This window comes from Theropithecus gelada, chromosome 4 (genome assembly GCF_003255815.1).
Source record: "Theropithecus gelada isolate Dixy chromosome 4, Tgel_1.0, whole genome shotgun sequence".
NCBI lineage: Eukaryota > Metazoa > Chordata > Mammalia > Primates > Cercopithecidae > Theropithecus > Theropithecus gelada.
The window spans coordinates 59,992,329-60,015,120 of record NC_037671.1 but is presented as its reverse complement, the minus strand read 5'-3'; the positions used below and the strand labels follow the sequence as shown (position 1 = coordinate 60,015,120).

General features: G+C 39.1%; 1 pseudogene; it reads left to right on the top strand.

The window, feature by feature from the left end:
- Positions 1 to 22,792, top strand: part of LOC112622594 — a 76,997-nt pseudogene that overhangs the window by 17,106 nt on the left and 37,099 nt on the right.

The following is a 22,792-nucleotide window of genomic DNA, read 5'->3' as shown; positions in this document are numbered from 1 at the left end:
TGAGAGGTTAAAGTCTGAGCCTGTGAGGCCAGAGTCTTTCTTTGACCTTCAAGTCCCTGCCTGCCGCTAGTGCCTTGTACACTGTTCGGCACAGAGTAGGCACTCAATACACATTTGTTATTTAATTACCTTTCTGTAGGAATTAGCAAAAAAAAAAAACTATAGAGCACTAAGAATGGGACCTTATAATTGGGCACAACTATATTTAAGGGACAGGAATGAGGTTCTAAACAAAAAGAATGAGAGAACATCAAAGGAGAGGGAGAGACCGAGGAATGAAAATCATCTTAGAAGTGTAGAGAGCACAGTAATATGTAGGGAAGAGAATAAGAGAGACTTAGTGTTTGTGCTCAAAGCAAATTACAAAGAAGAAAGCTTATACCAAAATGCAAATTAATTAATTTTTAGAACATACAACCTAAGTGGGCATATCATGTGCTATAAATTACTTTAGAGACTACAAAATTTTAGTCTGGTAATTAATTTAACATTTACATTTGCAAATTTTTCAGAAATACCCTTTATATTTAGCACTATAATCATGCAGATGTAGTTTCATTTAATTCTAACTAGCTAATCAGATAATGGGACCTAGAGAGACATGTGACATGCCAGAGTTCCCGCAAAATAGAAATTCCACTAAATTGAAGACACCATCGTTCAATCATTTGTTACACATCTTTTCATTACATCATTTTTCAATGACAAGAGTCTTCTGTCCTAAGGTCTTTATAAAGCCTATTAGAGGACCTACCCCACCAGACTCCCTGTTAGTATAAGTGCCCTCTAACCTGAGGGTTTCCCAATGCCTCCTCATCTGGGAATGTACTTGGAATGTTTTCTCTTCATCTTAACAAGGGCCGTAGTGTTTGTTTGAAATGCTTCTCCAAAATGTGCTATCTTTGGCCAGGAACTAAACTTAAGCAAATAAGTATGCAGATAAAGTGAAACACATCTGCAAGGAACTGTAACTTCAATGCTCATAGAAACAACAGTTTCAAAATTGTTAAAAATCATCTAGCCACAAAGGTCCCGACCTTCACTGTTCATTAGAATCACCTGGAGAGGTATTTAAATATCTATCAGTGCTTCCCAACATTTTCCTACCCCACCTGCATCAGACCCTAAAGAAGCCCGGAAGAGGCTGCTCATGGCTAAGATGCCAGGCCTAGGGGCACTGGCCTCCTGAGAACTGATGGGATCAGTATCTCCAGCCACAACTGTATCTATGTGTACAGTGAAGGGTTAATTCAGCAGGTTAGCATTACTCAAACACTGCACTTTCCAAAAAAAAAAAAAAAAGGGGACTGGCCCTTGACAGACTCCTGGGTGGTAACATTTTAGCCCTCAAAATATCCTGTCTGATAAGAGTGGTTTTGTATGCCCAAAGCTGTGGGCCATGCTATGAATGGCCATGCTATGCATATGAATGGCCAGCTAAGATTGACCTTAGCTATTCAATCTCCAGCACTCCGTTTGAGATCTGGAGTGCTGGAGATTGAATAGCTAAGGCCAGTCACTCAGGTGCTGATTGCCTAAGTGACTGACCGCCAGTGAAAACCCTAGACACCAAGGCTTGAGTGAGTTTATCTGGTTGGCAATACTTTGCACATGTTGTCACACATTGTTGCTGGAAGAATTAAATTCATTCCCATGCAACTTCAACTGAGAGGGGACACCTGGAAGGTTGCACCTGATGTCGTTTTTCCTTTGCTGATACTAATTTGTATCCTTTCACAATAAACCACAACCATAAGTCTAAGAGCTTTCCTGAGTCCTGTGGGTCCTTCTAGTGAATCATAGAGCCCAAGGGTGCTCTTGAGGACACCTGCAGGAGAGAAAAAGTAATATCTTTCCCTCACTCATTATTAGGTTCATGGTGGAAGCACATATAATAAAAGTCAGAATAGCAAGAGAAAAGCATATACATTTATTTAGTATAAATTTTCCATGCCACAAGAGCCTTCAGAAATGAAGACCCAAAGGTAGTTCCACGAAAAAGAGAAAACTATGTATTTTTATGCTCAGGTTTGATGGCAAGTAGACAGTTATGTAGAAGTATGATTGGACAAAAGGAGGTATGATCTAATGATAATAAACTGGGAGGAATTTAGCAAAGCCCATCTGTTTGGATTCTTCTTGGCATCTCTGTGTCTTTGTTCGTTTCCTCCAGGTATAGGGCAGGATACATTTTCATGAGGGTCTTCAGGAGAGAAGGGAAGAAGGCCAGTGAATGACCTTTTGGGCTTTTATGGCCTGCTTCAGAGAGGACTGGCAGGAGGTCATAGAGACTTTCCTGCTTTCACTGTTTTTTCAAATGCCAAGGCATCACATTTTGGGGTAGAGTATCCTGAACTCCATCATCCTCAACACAGGCCCCTCCACGGCATACTATACCCATGTATAGTATGAGAAACTCTGATCCACATATGGGGCTCTCCCAAATCTCACTGGATCAGAATCTCTATCCAGTAATCTTTATATTTTATATATTCCCTGGATTAATCTAACAGCCAATGAGGCCACTAGTTTTGGAAGAGGTTTTTAGGAGCTTCTGATCTAGCCACCAGCAATCTGATGCTTAAAATAACCTTTAAAAAAGTGATTTGGTTGATAAATTTCTAGACATAGAAAATTCACAATCTCCCAAGACAACCCTCTTCAATATTTAAGTGGTTCACACTGTTGGAAAAATTTTCCTCTTATATAAGTAAAATATCTCCACATGACTTCTAGTCTTTGACCTTAGTTACATGAAATGGGGCCACAGAGTAAATCTTATCTGCCTTCCACATAACAGTCCAAATGCTGTAGTTTTCTTGTTTCTCCCAATTCTTCTCTTGACTTATTATAAGTGTTTCTTTAACAGTTCTCAATGAGGCTGATGAGAAAGGAACTTTCCCGCAGTCACCGATATTAACACCTTCAAGACAATCACCACAATGAAATATAAGGATGTAATACATTTCTTAGAGACAGAGGTCACAATTTTACATCATACAATCTTTATTCTAAAGCTTTATTTTTATAGTTACAATGCTGTATCAAACACAGAAAAACTAGTTTAATGAGAAGAAAACACTAGATAGACATTCAATATATATAAATATTGTCAGCACGAAAACACAGATTTAGAGAAAAATAATGGTGGCAGTGTTTATTTGTTCATTTGGTTTCTGCACAGATTTCAATTCACAGAGTCAATTAAAAATAGCATAAACTCCAGGCAATGATAGCAGGTAGGCAGATGGGAAGAGGTTGTATTTCCAGGGAGGAGAAATGGCTTTTCTGATTGGTGAGCTTTGAAGAAAGTGCTAAGCCAGCATGAAGTAATCTAATATCCACTGGACTTTCTGTGTTCACTTTCCTAGATGCCTGCCTACAGACAGGGTGCATTTGTTCTGCTCTTTGCCATGCAGTAAGGCCGCCTTTGTGGAATGGCCTGTGGTTGTCCAGTTCTTCCAGTGATTAGATAGATAATTCTGTCTAAGTTAGCAGTAAAGTATTAAAAAAATGCATGCAGCCATCCATCACTCATGCTGTCTTGGCCCCTCTAGACTAAAGAGAAGAATCTTCCCCTTATTGGTTTAGAGCCTTCAACTTACCTCTGCTAAATTTTATTTTCTTTCATGTAGATGTGTGTATATTGTAAGTTCTTTGGAGGAAAGGACCTAGGTTTTATACTTCTTTTTGTCCCTCAGCTGCTTTCACAGTGCTGTACACAGAGGAGGCAATCAATAATTGTGGATGGCTGAGCAGTTCTTCCAAGCAGTTTGGACATCCACGATTGAAATCGTTTGTGAGTCACATTAATCTCACAGTCTACAAATAACTAGCCTTTCCCCTTTTCCAATTTGATCCATGGCAGGATATAAGGCTTATTGCTGCTGTGAATTCCTGCCTCTCAACAGGGCTGCTCTGCTACTTTAAGTTAGGTGCCAGTGTGCCCTTGTAGCATTTCTTCTGTCCATTTCACATACAATTACATTCCTTCAATTTGCCACACACCAAGGGCCCTGGCATCCTGTTGTCATCCATTCTCATTGCATTATTGGCCAAGCATCATGGAACTGTGACAAGCTTGGCATGAATGCCTACGGAAAATTTCTGTTTCCAAACCTCTTAACTAAAGACCATTTAATGTGAAATAAAGCAACCAGGTGTGGTGATGAGCTCTTTCCTAAAGCCAATAGAATGTTGGATGCTAAGAGGTCCAAATGTCACACCCATACCATAAATAGAGAAATTTTGCTTTGTTGACCTTTGCATTGTTTAAAAGCCAAGCTCTCTTCTCTGCTATAAAATCTCTGTTAGAAAATTGCCTCTTGGAGACAACTGTAAAAATCCAGTGTTTCTGTGCAGTGTGGAGCCTAGGAGGGAAGTGTTAAATAATCCCAACTCTTTTATTTCTCCTAATATATTCCTAATGTTCTCCTTACTTTGATCAGGAAGGGCAATTGGTCCTAGAACCTTCCAACTAAGCAGCGACAATATCAGGATGCAGTGTATAATTCAGGACATCAAATAAAGCTGACAGGCAAAGACAATAATGGAGACTTGGGGTTAAATTAGCTGACTGGAGTCAGAAAAACTGGGATCTGCATACAAAGTAAACGTTCAACATTGGGATGCAGTCCAGGCATGGTGGTTCACCCCTGTAATCCCAGCACTTTGGAAGTCTGAGGTGGGTGGATCAGGAGTTCAAGACCAGCCTGGCCAACATGGTGAAAGCCCATCTCTACTAAAAATATAAAAATTAGCCAGGTGTGGTGGCAGGTGCCTGTAGTCCCAGTTACTTGGGAAGCTGAGGCAGGAGAATTGTTTGAACCCAGGAGGTGGAGGTTGCAGTGAGCCGAGGTTGCACCAGTGCACTCCAGCCTGGGTGACAGAGTGAGAATCCGTCTCGGAAAAAAAAAAAAAAAAAAAAAAGATTGGGATGCAGGTTGAGGATGATACCGAAGGCAGGTTCAAAAGTGTGCAGTCCACTCTTTGCCATGATGTCAGGATAATCAGAGACCAGTGTCAGAGAGGAAAAAGTCTCTCCTTTGAGCTCAGAGCCTGGAAGGAAAATGCAAATCAGCAGGAGTGCCTCTCTCACCCTGACAACATAAGCTAGTTAAAGCCAATCTGAAATAGCAACACCAACATTTACATAGCGATGCTTCTCAGATGTTTAATGTCAATAGAAATTTTGCTGAAATTCAGACTCTGATGTAGTCAGTCTGGGACAGGGTCTGGAGAAGTGCATTTTTGATAAGTTCCGGGATGATGCAGACGCTGCTGATCTACAGATCACACTTCGAATAGCACCTACTATGTGCCAGATACTACTTTATATTCTTTGCATAAATTTACTCACTTAATCCTCACTATAGTTATCATCATCACCTTTCTCATCTCAGAGGATACGGAGAGGTTACAAATGTGGTCAAATTTTCATCACTGGTAAATGGTAGAGCAGGCTTTGAGCCCAGGCAGCCTGATCCCAGAGGCTGTACTGGTCTAACTACCAGGCTGTACTGCTTTTCCTAGGTTATGTGGTTGGTATTACTTCCCAGATTTGTGTAATAACTAGTGCTAAGACAAATTTGCATGACCCGGCAGAGTTAAATCACTATTAACTATCAATGATTTAGTGTCCAACCTAATCCAACAAGGAGATCAAGTGACTCTAATAATATTTACTCGGAGGAAAAAAACAGTCATATGATCTGCAGTGTGCCGGCCACAGGCTCCTTGTACAAAAATGGTTTGTGTGTGCATTTACTTTCACTCACAATTTATTTATTATATCATTTCCTACCTGAATACGTCCTTGAAACGTCAAAATATACAACAGATTAACACAATGAAGTCTGGGCATGGTGGCTCACCATGTATGTGAATGTACATACACATACATTTGCTCTCAATTTTTTCCCATGAGAGAATCTGGCTCAATTTCCTCCTCAAAATTTTGTATGTTACCAGCCTCTGTTTGTACAGTTTTGCTTGTCTTTGGGATGCAGAGAAATGCTGGCATCTCCCGTGGATTAAAATAACTGTAAAAACCCTGATTTGAAAGGGCCTCTGGGCTTGCTGCCTGGCTGCTCTAGGCAGCTAAAGATTTGAGTTCTATTGAATTACAATCTACTGTGGTCAGAGGCAGTGGCGGCCAGGGAGGGAGTGCCAGGCTGGCCGCCTGAGAGCACAGCTGCTGTGAGCCTTTGTACAAGGTCCCAGCAGCTCTCCAGACTTCAGCTGCAACTACAGCAAGCAGCCAGGCAAGAGCTTCATCTCAGAAATGGCAACTCTCATCAGGGAGACTTAGCTCGCTTCACGCATTCCCAAATGCCCAGAGAGGCTCGTCTAAGTCAAACACATGCATGGAGACAGAGGGACAGAGTGGGGCTGCAAGAAACAGTTGAATGACTCTGTTTGCATGCTACCCTGGAGAAAGAGTAAGAAATGAATAAAATATTCCTTTTTAAACAAGTGGAAACAAAAAGTGCTCCCCACCTCTGCCATGAGAATGCTTCCTGTCTTTAATATGCATTGAATTTATTTATGATAAATTTCCATCTTTGGTGCAAAGTAATAACGTGTAGAATAGGCAGGAAGCTTAAGGGTAGAAAATGGCTTGTGATTTCAGTCAATATTAATGACAGGCAAATGTGTAGTGATTTGCCTTTTTCTGTGATGCTATCAATTGCATAAGAAGAAAAGTAACTTTCCTGTAACAATATATATTTTTAAAAGACAGTTGTATATTTAAAGGAAACTACTGTAGTTACATAAAGTCAGCCTATGAAGTATATTATTCTTTTAAAAATTTTTTGAGGTATACTATTATAAAGCTTAGAGTACATTCAATTTTCCTCTCTGCCAAATGTTAAGAGAAAGTGCTTTTACTTATCGTACTTGATTCTTTCAGGTTAAATGGATGTAAGTATATATGTTTAGATAATACAAATATTTTCCGATTAGCTGAGAGCTTGAAATACAATAAAAATTTTACCTGATTTTCTTTTTAAATTTTCTTTTAATTTTAATTCATTAACCAGTGTAACAGGATAGCAAATATTTAACTCACAACTCAATTCAGATGTGGTGAGAAAATGTAACTTCTTGATTTATCCAATCAGCCCTTCTCCTGAGATGGTTAGCAAGAAAAAAAATTACCTAAATGTCCAATATGTTTACTTGAGGTCTGACTCTATGGTTTAATAGTACCTTTAAGTTTTACTCAATTTCTCTTAGATAAAAGTGCTTCTCAGAGGCATTCCTTCCCTCTGTTTCTATCCTTTAATTTGTTTCTAGGTGTCTGAGGGTAACGGGAAGACAGGTGAAAGGGAACATGAATTTGAAGCTAAATGCGGTCCTTGGATCCACACTGAGTGTAGGTATCACATCATTATCTTGGTATCACATCACATCACACCTGAAGTCAACGACAGGTGTAGGTTGTAGTTTGCTTTCTCTTGGCTACATCAGAGCCTGTTAGTATTCCCTGGGTGACTCTGCCTCGTGTCAGTTGGCACTGGTGGTGTAGACACCTTTAAGTTCCAAAAATGGACCTCCCATGTGGACTCTGTTCAGATTATCCCCTCTATAACTTTTAAAATAATCTCATATGGGATCTCAAGACCCATTGAAAAATCCCATTTTGCATGTTAAAAGTTGATCATTATCTTATTCCTTCTCTTTTCATTCTGTCTGTAACAAACACTGCACTTCTCATACAGACTGTATTAGTCTGTTCTTACACTGCTATAAAGAAATACCGGAGACTGAGTAATTTATAAAGGAAAGAGGTTTAATTGACTCACAGTTCCATATGGCTGGGGAGGCCTCAGGAAACTTACAATCACAGCGGAAGGGGAAGCAAACATGTCCTTCCTCACATGATGACAGGAGAGAGCAGTGCTGAGCAAAAGCGGGGAAAGCCCCTTATAAAACCATCAAATCTTATGAGAACTCACTCACTATCATGGGAACAGTATGAGGTTAACTGCCCTAATTGAATTACCTCCCACTGGGTTCCTCCCACAACACATGGGGATTATAGGAACTACAATTCAAGATGAGATTTGGGTAGGGACACAGCCAAACCATATCGGACAACTTAGTTTTGGGTTAACTTGGGGAAAGGTCTAGTCCTCAGAAAGGTAAAAGAGCACATTATCAAAACATCCCATTAATGGCTCAAGACAAACTTAGATTGCATTTGAAAAACATTGGGCTTATATTCTCTGTCTTACTTGATCATTAGCTTATTAAGTTCAAAATGCATCTATTACTAGTCACTTGATGGAGAATGATGTGGCTGAAAGAAAAATCAGAAGAAGAGAAAATTCTTTTCAGAGAAATAAAATGTATTCTTTAGCAGCTTATTTATTATATGGAATAAAAATAATATAAACAGTGATCTTCCAACCCTGTCCAAAAAGTCACAGGAAAGCAGACTGCTGAGGACTAACCACCTTCCTGTAGGCTTTCTTAGGTTGAGTCTCTGCTAAAACCTACAACTATGGAAGGTCTCCTGCTGCACCTTCAGCCAGGGAGGATTCAGGCAGCACCCATTTACTTCCATTTAAATACAGGCAACTTTCCTCCAGTTCTCTGAAGCATCAGTACCAAAATCAGAAAAGCAGTGAAATTTTCAATGTACCTTGTAAAATAACTTTTTTGGAGCTTTGTCATAGTGGTGCTTTTTTAGACAAAAACCACAGTAGGAAGTAGTATCACTTGAAGTGATCTAACATACTAACCACAGAACTGCAGTATTAGAAACTTCTGGTTTGCCAGGGAGAGTCAATTCACATTAAGCTGTTGAAAAGTATAGAAAATATCCCTGGGGCCCATGATATCCTTTACTCTTCTTCTAGACACCCCACTAAACTACATATCTGGCTGTCTTGCAGTTAGGCTAAAACTGAATCATTGATTTCTGGCCAACAGAATGAGTGAAAGTAATATATGCTATTTCTATATCTGAATTATAAATACATCCCACACAAAATTAGTCCAGGCATCAGCAAACCATAGCTGACAGCTAACACTAGCCTACTGTATGTTTTTGTAAATAAAGTTTTAACAGAACAAAACTACAACTACAACTGCTCTTCCATTACAATGGCAGATTTGAATAATTGCAACAAAACCACATGGCTCACAAAATTAAGGAAATATTTGCCACCTAGAAATTCACGGAAAAATTTTGTCAACCTCTGCTTATTACAGCAATAAGCAATATCCATTTGCAACAACCTTTGAAGCCATATTTAAAGATGATGTCCTATATGAAAGAAGCTTGAATTCTTAAATGACAGTATGGAACAAAGCTTCTCCCACCCTCACTTTATGTGAGTAAAAAAATGATATTTTGTCATGCAATGCCATAGAGATTTTAGAATTGTCTGCTATAGCAGCAAGTATCACTTTCCCCAGAAGATCCCAAGGCTATATGAATATGCCTACGTGCTCTTGACTAACATTCTGATTGTTAATTGGCCTGCAAACTGGAACTATGTCTCCTTATAATGGAATCATTCCAAAAACATCTTCCTTATCAATGCCCATGAAAGTATACACACTCCCATAATCTTTAACTACACAGGACCTAAACTAGCAAGTGATTCAAAAAATACAGTCACATCTGTATTCTCTGTCCCTGCAAAGGCCAAAAATTCTACTGGCCTAAGGCAGGACTAAGAGAACTAGTGACTATCAAACTCTGTAATTGTCAGTGTGGACTCATAGTTTGTGTACATTGAACAAGACTGTGGAAGTGAATAGCTTCAAACAGGAACATTTGACACCACATTTCCCAGAACAACTGTTGACCTAGAAAGACCACACAGGAAAAGATGTTGACGGCTGTAAGCAGGCCATAACCCATTACTGCCTGCATAAAGCTCAGATGTGATAGGTAAGGACAGGACCTTTGCCACTGTGCATATGGATTTCCCTATTCAGAAGAACACCTGTTCCCCTTCAACAAGGCAAGAATTCCAAGATAGTTAAACACATGGGTTGTTGTACACTTTAAAACTGTATTGCGGATTCTAAGGGTAGAGAAGAGAACATTTTAATCAAGAGCCAGAGATTTCTTGACTTGGGGAATATGGAAGGGTAAAACACATAAAATGACTTTTAAGACTTTCACTACCGCACTTCTGTGCAGCAACTATAGCAAGAAAAAGCACAAGATCACTTTCAATGCAGCCAAGAAACTCTTCTGACATTGGGGCCCCAACAAGAAGTTATCCCTGAGAATGAGTTCTCAATAGGACCAGTGTGTCTTGATGATGAGAATAAACTTCCTTCTGTAATTTGGTGCCAGGAAGTTGGAAGGGTGAACCAAAGCAGTCAGGAGGATAAACACATTTCAGATTTTAAGTTATCCCTTACTGGGTAGTTTTGGCAAACAAAACAGTACAGAAAAATGGGAAATATGGCAAAACAAACCTGAAATTGTGCAATCCAAAAAAGAAGGAAGCAATTCCAGATGCTCCACAGCCTGTACTATTGAATACTATTAAATTATTTACAAACTCTCTCCAAGCCTGGTTTTCAGCAGGAATGGTATATGTTATGTACACATCGTTATCTCTGAATTGCAGTATAAATGCTAATCCAAGCATATTGGTTTTTAACTAGAATTGTACTTGTTAAAGGACATATGAAATTTTATTCTGTGTACAAGTGTCCTTATAGGAAATCTCTTCAAAATGCATGTTTTGTATAGAGCATACATAGAGAAAAGTAGTATTTTATCTTGACATGGTTTTACAGTGATTCATGTAAGAAATCATTTACAATCTTTTAATCTTACTAAGAGACTGGTCATAAAATCATGGCAACACAGAAAACACACAAATAAACTAGCACTTTACATCAAAGTATGCCCCCATCATAGCCCTCCCCCTTGCATCACTTCCCACTGCTGTACAGGGAAAGAAGAGGTGGGGTTTCTGTGAGTTCTTCCTATACTGCCTGCTCCATGGTCTCTACTTACCAGTAGGGCTCCCCCTGACAGTTAGAGCACCACAGAGGACTGACCCCCTCAGGCTCTTGAGATTGAAGTAGTTCCTTTGTTGTCTCTGGAGAGCGGATGGGGGCCAAGTCACATTCCTCTTTACTCTCACTTTTTTCTTAACAACACTATCACACATGACTGTACAGGAGAACTCAACATTGCCCAAAGGTTGGAGAGATGAAAAGGAATTATGCATATGGGAAAACTGAAAGTACTTAGTAAACAGCTTTTCCCATAATCCAAAGGAAAGACATCTGAAGAAGCAAACCTTCCCAGGACTCCTCACACAGTCACATCCCACTTGTGACCTTTCTCTGCTGCCCTAACATCTCCACCTTACCACCTCCTTCTTTCCATTCTACTCCCAAACCCACACGTGGCTGGAGACCTACCTGGTGGGAAGATCCTTCACTGTATGCCCACAGCCATTGTTTTCAAACCAGATGCACCTATTTCTCCCAAATAGTGTATTAACTCAATCAGATTAATTTGGTCTAGAACAAAGTCTTCGAGGGCCTCAGCTGTATAGTAGGTGGTGGTATCTGGCGTTCCACATCTGAAGAAAAGGTTTGAGGAATCAAGGACTTGGTACAAAGAGGACACTGCAAGCCTGGTGCCCTTCAAAATTTCCCCAGCAAATGAGTTTCAACTACACCTTTTTTATTTTTCCACCTATTTAAGCACTTGCTCACCTACACACACAAACACATACACAATCACAAACCTACACAGACCTCTTTATAAAACAATCATTCACTCTCTGAGAAAGTACATGTCAAACAGTAGAGTCATTTTTTTCTTTCCTTTTTTAAAAATATTTCCCCTTGATGTCAAATTGTGTCTGCTCAGACCTGCTGAGAATATAAAGCAGCCATTGCTCTACTGTCCTTCTCTTAATAGCTGCTTCCTTAATAGTACAAAGACTGGCCCTGGATCAATTTTGAAGTTTGATGGGAAAAAGCAGACTGGGCCTGATCCACCTTCATCTGCCTTCCAATCAAAAGACCTATGAAAACAGAAAAAGATGCGAAGCCGTGACAGAATTTAAATAAAGGATATCAATGAAGGAATTTCCCAGTTTTGGAAAGAGTTTATATCTAAATATAAAGCAGATGAACAGACCTGAGAAATGATTAGCACCTAAGTCACGTCTACAGCACTTTCACATCTAAAGATAAGAGGTGGGAAAAGGCTTCTAGACATCTCTAATTTGTATAGTTGAAATGCAATTATATTCCACACAGCCTGAGAGTCACTCCCACTCCCCACCTCCACTGTATTCTACAAAGAAGCTCTTTGCCCAAAGGAGCTTTTATATCTGATCAGGAAACCACAGCCCCCAGTAATAAAATACAGGGCAGTGTGCAGCATACCTCAGCTATGATGCCAAGAGTACAGCTCTGGTGGTCAAGAACTCTCATTCCATCAGTTGACAATTATAATAAAAGCAGTATGACTTAGCAGTTAAGATTATGAATACTAAAGTCAGAAAGATGAGAGTCCTAGTCCTAACTCTTCTACTTAGTAGTTACGTGATGTTGGGGAGATTAGCTAAACTTCCAGAGGCCCTAAATTTTTATTTGCAATATGTAGATAATACTTCATATGACTGTTTTGCAGATAAAACTATTTAAGAATTTATCACAGTGTCAGAAAATGGTAAACAATAAATAGTAGTCAAGAGCAAGTAGAATGATGAAATAGAGCACAGAATAAAGTAGAATAATGAAATAATGACCACAGAGTCAGAAGCCTGAGTTACCCTTCCAGTGAGGTGTGACTAGGTTTTGGCCAATAGAATGTGAGTAGAAATAATGTGAACATTTGGATCATGTACTCAAAGGAAGGCCCACCTCTTTCCTTTTTCCCTTTCTGCTGGACATGGTAGTGAACGATTATGGATCATTCAGATTAGTGAATCAACAAGATCTCTATCATTCTACTCCAACTTTGATTGCTTTTTAGACCTAATGCTCAGCTGTCATTCTGAGACCACCAGCATTTCTCTCCTTAGTTGATTCCTTTAATTCCTAGATCTCAAGTTCCTTTCTTTAATTCATGCCCTCATTTTATTTCATTAAAAAAGGGTACATGAAAGGTAGGTTTTCTGTAACCTTGTATGTCTAAAAATGTATTTTTTTTCTTTGTGTCAAGTGATAGTTTGGCTAGGTATAAAGACTCTAGCTTGAAATTCATTTTTTGTCAAATTTTTGAATATTATATTTCACTGCTTTCCAGCATTTGATATTTTCATTGAAAAGTGTGATATATTCATTTAATTTAGCATTTAATAGTCCTCTTCCATTAGAAGAGCAATGCTATTCTTTAGCTGTGAGAAACTACATGCTTTTTTTTTTTTTTTTTTTTTTTTTTGAGACAGAGTCTTGCTCTGTCGCCCAGGNGACAGGGTCTTTAACCTCTGCCTCCCAGATTCAAGCAATTCTCCTGCCTCAGCCTCCCGAGTAGCTGGGATTACAGGCACACACCACCATGCCTGATTGATACTTGTTTTTTTTTTTTTTTTTTTTTTTTTTTGAGACAGAGTCTTGCTCTGCTGCCCGGGCTGGAGTGCAGTGGCCGGATCTCAGCTCACTGCAAGCTCCGCCTCCCGGGTTTACGCCATTCTCCTGCCTCAGCCTCCCGAGTAGCTGGGACTACAGGCGCCTGCCACCTCGCCCGGCTAGTTTTTTTTTGTATTTTTTAGTAGAGACGGGGTTTCACCGTGTTAGCCAGGATGGTCTCGATCTCCTGACCTCGTGATCCGCCTGTCTCGGCCTCCCAAAGTGCTGGGATTACAGGCTTGAGCCACCGCGCCCGGCCTTTTTTTTTTTTTTTTTTGTAACGGAGCCTTGCTCTGTCACCCAGGCTGGAATGCAGTAGCATGATCTCGGTTCACTGAAATCTCCACCTCCCAGTTCAATCAATTCTCCTGCCTCAGCCTCCCAAGCAGTTGAGATTAGAGGTGCCCACCACCACGCCAGGCTAATTTTGTGCTTTTAGTAGAGACGGGTTTTCACTATGTTGGCCAGGCTGGCCTTCAAATCCTGACCTCAGGTGATCCGCCCACCTCAGCATCCCAAAATGCTGGGATTACAGGCATGAGCCACCACACCTGACTGCTTTTACTCCTTTTCTAATGTCCTCTGTTGAGTTTCTCTGCTCTCTCTTTCTGAAAGCCTATTATCATAGGAGCTTCTGAAATTATTCTCTATAACTCTGGCCTTTATTATAGCTCATATTTTCCCTTTACTGTCTTTTTATTTTGTTTTACATTGTGATATTTTTTGAACTTTACCTTTCAATTCTTCTTGAAATTTTATATTGATAATATAACTTTATTTCTCAACCATCATTTATTGTCTATAAGTATTATTTTTCATTTTTATGGATTTAATATCTTCTTAAATTACCAAGTTGTGCCAAACTCTTTGTAAGGATATCATATTATTTCCTGCAATCACTCTCTGAGGAATGAAGGATAATTTGCATTATTTTACAAATAAAAAATAAGTTTAGCAAGATTATGTTAATTTCTTAAGATCAAAAAAGCAGAAGTGATAGAATTGGAATTCCTCCTTAGGTAGCCTGACTTCAGAGCTAACAACTTTATCTTTAACCATAACATTATAATACCTCCATTTTCTTCATACAGCCTGTAGCAGGTTGAATAATGGGCTCCAAAAGGTTTTTATTTCCTGATCCCTGGAAACTGTGAATATGTTACCTTACATGGCAAAAGGGACTTTACAGGTGTGATTAAGTTAAGGACTTTGAGATGGGGGGATTCTCCTGGATTATCTGGGTAAGAGCAATGTTACCATAATCCTCAAAAAAATGAAAGACGGAGGTAGAAGTATCTGAGGAGAAGCATAGTTTGAAGTAATGTGATTGCTGGCTTTGAAGGTAGAGGAAAGGACCATGAGTCAAAGAATGCAGGCACCCTCTACAGGCTGGAAGAGGCAATGAGACATATTTTTCCCTAGAGCCTCCAAAAAGAATGCAGACTTATGAACCTATTTTGGACTTCTGACCTCCAGAGCTGTAAGCCAATAAATTTATGTTGCTTTAAGACATAAGTCTGTGCTAATTTCTTTCAGTGGCAATAGGAAACTAATACATAATCTTGCACATATTTTTGTTAGATTTATTGCTAGATGTCCTAAGCTTTTTGGCTATTTTTTTTTTAATCCTTTCATCAATTACATTTCTAAATTCCACCTCTAAAAGTTAATGTTTGAAATAATTTGAGTTTTTATGTTGATTGAATGGCAAGTATCATAGTCCATTTGGGCTGCTATAACAGAATACCATAGACAAGGTAGTTTATAAACAACAGAAATTTATTTCTCACAGTTCTGGATGCTGGGAAGTACAAGATCAAGGTGCCAGTATATTCTGTGTCTGGGGAGTGACTACTTTCTGATGCATACACAGATGGCTGTCTTCTCATTATGTCCTCACAAGGCAGAAGGGGCAAGGGAGCTCTCTGGGGTCTCTTTTATAAGGGCACTAATCCTATTAATAAGTGCACTAATCCCATTTCACCAATATAACCTAATCACTTCCCAAAGGCCACACTTCCAAATACTATCACATTGGGGTTAGAATCTTAATATATACATTTTAGAAGGACATAAACATTCAGTGTATACCAACAGCCCACCTTCCTTCATTCTTTTAGAAGCCCAAATGATTTTTCATTGAAATTTTGTTATTAAAATTAGATCTAATATTACTCATAAATTTTTATTTTTCTAATACCCATACTTTTTTGTTCCTTTGTGTCTTTGATCTATTTATTGATTACTTCTTGTTCTAGTCGTTGGTTAGGATTACCTGTACAATGTTAATAGTGATAACTTCTGATTTTAATAAGAGTGCTCATGATATTTCAACTTTAAGCATATTTGATGGACTGTATTTGCTTATATATGATTTAAGCTATTTGCACTTATGTTCAGAAATAAAATGGGTCTTTCTCTTTTCAAGTTATTCTCAATCAGTTCTATTATTGATATTCAACTCTTACTGAATTTAAAAGCTTTCTATCTCTTTCTATGCTCTAAAAGAGTTTATTAATATAAATTACCTGTTTTCCTATTTTTAGGAAAAACTTATCTTAAATACTTCTGGACCAGGTTCTTTTTATATGAATAAATTTCTGACTACCTTATCAATATTTCTCTTGACATTTTTTATTATTACTATGCTTTAAGATCTAGGGTACACGTGTACAACTTGCAGGTTTGATACTTAGGTATTCATGTGCCATGTTGGTTTGATGCACCCATCAACTCATCATTTACATTAGTATTTCTCCTAATTCTATCCTTCCCCCAGGCCCTACCCCACAACAGGCCCCGGTGTGCAATGTTCCCCACCCTGTGTCCAAGTGATCTCATTGCTCAATTCCCACCTATGAGTGAGAACATGCGGTGTTCGGTTTTCTGTCCTTGTGATAGTTTGCTAAGAATGATAGTTTCCAGCTGCATCCATGTCCCTACAAAGGACATAAACTCATCCTTTTTTATGGCTGCATAGTATTCCATGGTGTATATGTGCCACATTTTCTTAATCCAGTCTGTCACTGATGGACATTTGGGTTGATTCCAAGTCTTTGCTATTGTGAATAGTGCAGCAATAAACATGCGTGTGCATGTGTCTTTATAGCAGCATGATTTATAATCCTTTGGGTATATACCCAGTGGGATCGCTAAGTCAAATGGTAATTCTAGTTCTAGATCCTTGAAGAGTTGCCACACTGTCTTCCACAATGGTTGAACTAGTTTACACTCCCACCAACAGTGTAAAAGTGTTCCTATTTCTCCACATCCTCTCCAGCATCTGCTGTTTCCTGACTTTTAAATGATTGCCATTCTAACTTGTGTGAGATGGTATCTCATTGTGGTTTTGATTTGCATTTCTCTAATAAGCAGTGATGATGAGCATTTTTTCAGGAGTCTATTGGCTGCATAGATGTCTTCTTTTGAGAAGTGTCGGTTCATATCCTTTGCCCACTTTTTGATGGGGTTGTTTTTTTCTTGTAAATTTGTTTGAGTTCTTTGTAGATTCTGGATATTAGCCCTTTGTCAGATGGGTAGACTGCAAAAATTTTCTCCCATTGAGTAGGTTGCCTGTTCACTCTGATGGTAGTTTCTTTTGCCATGCAGAAGCCCTTTAGTTTAATTAGATCCCATTTGTCTATTTTGTCTTTTGTTGCCATTGCTTTTGGTGTTTTAGTCAGGAAGTCCTTGCCTATGCGTATGTCCTGAATGGTATTGCCTCGGTTTTCTTCTAGGGTTTTCATGGTTTTAGGTCTAACATTTAAGTCTTTAATCCATCTTGAATTAATTTTTGCAAAAGGTGTAAGGAAGAGATCCAGTTTCAGCCTTCTACATATGGCTAGTCAGTTTTCCCAGCATCATTTATTAAACAGGGAATCTTTTCCCCATTTCTTGCTTTTGTCAGGTTTGTCAAAGATCAGATGGTTGTAGATGTGTGGTGTTATTTCTGAAGCCTCTGCTCTGTTCCATTGTTCTATACATCTGTTTTGGTAACAGTCACCATGCTGTTTTCATTACTGTGGCCTTCTAGTATAGTTTGAAGTCAGATAGCATGATGCCTCCAACTTTGTTCTTTTGGGTTAGGATTGTCTTGGCAATGTGGGCTCATTTTTGATTCCATATGAACTTTAAAGTAGTTTTGTCTAATTCTGTGAAGAAAGTCATTGGCACATTGATGGGGATGGCATTGAATCTATAAATTAATTTGGGCAGTATGGCCATTTTCACGATATTGATTCTTCCTATCTATGAGCATGGACTATGATTGCCCTGGCCAGAACTTCCAACACTGTGTTGAATAGGAGTAGTGAGAGAGGGCATCCCTGTCTTGTGCCAGTTTTCAAAGTGAATGCTTCCAGTTTTTGCCCATTCAGTATGATATCGGCTGTGAGTTTTTCATAAATAGCTCTTAATATTTTGAGATACGTTCCATCAATACCTTGATGAGAATATTATACTCTTATTGAGAGTTTTTAGCATGAAGGGCTGTTGAATTTTGTCAAAGTCCTTTTCTGCATCTATTGAGATAATTATATTGTTGTCATTGGTTCTGTTTATGTGATGGATTACGTTTATTGATTTGCATATGTTGAACCAGCCTTGCATCCCAGGGATGATGCCAACTTGATCGTGGTGGATAAGCTTTTTCATGTGCTGCTGGATTTTGTTTGCCAGTATTTTACTGAGGATTTTCACATCGATGTTCATCGGGAATATTGGTCTAAAATTGTCTTTTTTGTTGTGTCTCTGCCAGGCTTTTGGATCAGGATGAAGTTGGCCTCAAAAAAATGAGTTAGGGAGGATTCCCTCTTTTTCTATTGATTGGAATAGTTTCAGAAGAAATAGTACCAGCTCCTCTTTGTACCTCTGTTAGAATTTGGCTGTGAATCCATCTGGTCCTAGACCTTTTTGTTGGTAGGCTATTGATTATTGCATCAATTTCAGAGTCTGTTATTGGTCTACTCAGGGATTCAACTTCTTTCTGGTTTAGTCTTGGGAGGGTGTAGGTGTCCAGGAATTTATCCATTTCTTCTAGATTTTCTAGTTTATTTGCATAGAGGTGTTTATAGTATTTGCTGATGGTAGTTTGTATTTCTGTCGGGTCGGTGGTGATATCCCCTTTATCATTTTTATTGCGTCTATTTGATTCTTCTATCTTTTCTTCATTAGTCTTGCTAGTCTATTAATTTTGTTGATCTTTTCAAAAAACCACCTCCTAGATTCATTGATTTTTTTGAAGGGTTTTTTGTGTCTCTATCTCTTTCAGTTCTGCTCTCATCTTAGTTATTTCTTTCCTTCTGCTAGCTTTTGAATTTGTTTGCTCTTGTTCTCTTGTTCTTTTAATTGTGATGTTAGGGTGTCGATTTTAGATCTTTCCTGCTTTCTCTTGTGGGTATTTAGTGCTATAAATTTCCCTCTACACACTGTTTTAAATGTGTCCCAGAGATTCTGGTACGTTATGTCTTTGTTCTCATTGGTTTCAAAAAACATCTTTATTTCTGCCTTCATTTGATTATTTACCCAGTAGTCATTCAGGAGCAAGTTGTTCAGTTTCCACGTAGTTGTGTGGTTTTTAGTGAGTTTCTTAATCCTGAATTCTAATTTGATTGCACTGTGGTCTGAGAGACAGTTTTTTGTGATTTCTGTTCTTTTGCATTTGCTGAGGAGTGCTTTACTTCCAATTATGTGGTCAATTTTAGAATATGTGTGACGTGATGCTGAGAAGAATTTATATTCTGTTGATTCATGGTGGAGAGTTCTGTAGATGTCTATTAGGTCTGCTTGTTGCAGAGCTGAGTTCAGTTCCTGGATATCCTTGTTAACCTTCTGTCTCATTGATCTGTCTAATATTGACAATGGGGTGTAAAAGTCTCCCACTATTATTGTGTGGGAATCTAAGTCTCTTTGTAGGTCTCTAAGGACTTGCTTTATGAATCTGGGTGCTCCTGTAGTGAGTGCATATATATTTAGGATAGTTCTTCTTGTTGAATTGATCCATTTACCATTATGTAACAGCCTTCTTCGTCTCTTTTGATCTTTGTTGGTTTAAAGTCTGTTTTATGAGAGACTAGGATTGCAACCCCTGCTTTTTTTTTTTTTTTTGCTTTCCATTTGCTTGGTAGATCTTCCTCCATCCCTTTATTTTGAACCTATGTGTGTCTCTGCACATGAGATGAGTCTTCTGAATACAGCACACTGATAGGTCTTGACTCTTTATCCAATTTGCCAGTCTGTGCCTTTTAATTGGGGCATTTAGACCATTTACATGTAAGATTAATATTGTTATGTGTGAATCTGATCCTGGCATTATGATGTTCGCTGTTTGTTTTGCCTGTTAATTGGTGCAGTTTCTTCATGGCATCCATGGTCTTTACAATTTGGTCTGTTTTTGCAGTGGCTGGTACTGGTTGTTTCTTTCCATGTTTAGTGCTTCCTTCAGGAGCTCTTGTAAGGCAGGCCTAGTTGTAACAAAATCTCTCAGCATTTGCTTGTCAATAAAGGATTTTATTTCTCCTTAACTTATGAAGCTTAGTCTGACTGGATATGAAATTCTGAGTTGAAAATTCTTTTCTTTAAGAATGTTGAATATTGGCCCCCATTCTCTTCTGGCTGGTAGGGTTTCTGCTGAGAGATCCGCTGTTAGTCTGATGGGCATCCCTTTGTGGGTAACTCAACCTTTCTCTCTGGCTACCCTTAACACTTTTTCCTTCATTTCAACCTTGGTGAATTGGACGATTATGTGTCTTGGGGTTGCTTTTCTCGAGGAGTATCTTTGTGGTGTTCTCTGTATTTCCTGAATTTGAATGTTGACCTGCCTTGGTAGGTTGGGGAAGTTCTCCTGGATAATATCCTGAAGAGTCTTTTCCAACTTGGTTCCATTCTCCCCATCACTTTCAGGTACACCAATCAAACGTAGATTTGGTCTTTTCACATAGTTGCATATTTCTTGGAGGCTTTGTTCATTTCTTTTTACTCTTTTTTCTCTAGACTTGTCTTCTCACTTTATTTCATTAATTTGATCTTCAATCACTGATACCCTTTCTTCCACTTGATCGAATCAACTATTGAAGTTTGTGCGTGCGTCACGAAGTTCTCGTGCCATGGTTTTCAGCTCCAACAGGTCATTTAAGTCTTCTCTACACTGTTTATTCTAGTTAGCCATTCATCTAATCTTTTTTTCAAGGTTTTTAGCTTCCTTGCGATGGGTTTGAACATCTTCCTTTAGCTCAAAGAAGTTTGTTACTACCAACCTTCTGAAGCCTACTTCTGTCAACTCGTCAAAGTCATTCTCCATCCAGCTTTGTTTTGTTGCTGGCGAGAAGCTGCAATCCTTTGGAGGAAAAGAGGCACTTGATTTTTAGAATTTTCAGCTTTTCTGCTCTGGTTTCTCCCCATCTTTATGGTTTTATCTACCTTTGGTCTTTGATGTTGGTGACCTACACATGGGGTTTTTGTGTGGGGGTCCTTTTTGTTGATGTTGATGCTATTCCTTTCTGTTTGTTAGTTTTCCTTCTAACAGTCAGGTCCCTCAGCTGCAGGTCTGTTGGAGTTTGCTGGAGGTCCACTCCAGACCTGTTTGCCTGGGTATCACCAGTGGAGGCTGTAGAACAGCAAATATTGCAGAACAGCAAATATTGCTGCCTGATCCTTCCTCTGGAAACTTCCTCCCAGAGGGCCACCCACCTATATGAGGTGTCTTTTGGCCCCTACTGGGAGGTGTCTCCCAGTTAGGCTACACGGTGGTCAGGGACCCACTTGAGGAGTCAGCCTGTCCATTTTCAGAACTCAAATGCCATGGTGGGAGAAACACTACTCTCTTCAGAGCTGTCAGAAGGGGATGTTTAAGTCTGCAGAAGTTGTCTGCTGCCTTTTGTTCAGCTGTGCCCTGCCCACAGAGGTGGAGTCTAGAGGCAGTAGGCCTTGTTGAGCTGTGGTGGGCTCTGCCCAGTTCAAGCTTCCTGGCAGCTTTGTTTACCTACTCAAGCCTCAGCAATGGTGGACGCCCCTCCCCCATCCCAGCTGCCATCTCACAGATCAATCTCAGACTGCTGCGCTAGCAGTGAGCAAGACTCCATGGGCATGGCAGCCACTGAGCCAGACATGAGAGAGAATCACCCTGTCTGCCAGTTGCTAAGGAAAAGCACAGTATTTGGGCAGGCATGTCCCATTTTTCCTGGTATTCTGTCATGGCTTCCCTTGGCTAGGAAAGGGAAATCCCCTGACCCCTTGCATTCCCAGGTGAGGTGATGCCCCACCCTGCTTCTGCTCATCCTCCGTGGGCTGTACCCATTGTCCAAACAGTTTTAATGAGATGAACCAGGTACCTCAGTTGGAAATGCAGAAATCACCCATCTTCTGCATCTATCACGCTGGGAGCTGCAGACTAGAGCTGTTCTTATTTGGCCATCTTGGAATACCCATTACTTTGAATTCCTGTCAAGACATATTTCTAATAAGAGTTGTCCAATTTATAGATTATAGTTTTATAAGAGTTATAAACTTTTAAGTTTTGGTGACATGTTTTCTTAGAAAATATTTTATTTCATATAGAGATTTATATTTCTTAATATAGCATTATATATTACTGTGACTAATTGGCTTCAGGAAAAATCCCAATATTTTGTCTATTTCAAATGAGTTAAAATTGATCAGTTTAATTTGACACAAAGCAGTCTTCAGGTACTGTGATCACTAAAGACAGAAGAATTAATATTTCCATCATGCCATATCAGTGTGATCCCAAGTTATAAAAGTTACTTTAACCAGTCTACAGTAAAGATATTTGGAGTAAAAATTTAATAATTGAAAACAAAAATAACATTTAAAATACTTTCTCTGAATTACTTTGTTTGTAATGTAAATTAGAATATTCTAAAATATTTTACAGAAGGATAAACACACTGATTTTTACTTTAAAGTGAAAAGTATCTTTGCCTATCAGTATCAATATATTTAAACAACGGTAATATAAATTCCACATTGGACCAACTCCTACATGTCTCTATGTAACACCTACTTTTTGAGGTCCTGCTTGCTAAACTACAAGCATCTCAGTGTCAAGGAGTATGATCCAGTGCCTAGAAATGTGTCTATAGCATAAGAACATAGGATCTCAAGAGATGAAAAGTTAAAGGAAGGAAAGAGCATTTGGTGATCACAAATGCAAGTAGCTTTAAGACAAGGTCTTCCTCTGTTGCTCAGACTGGAG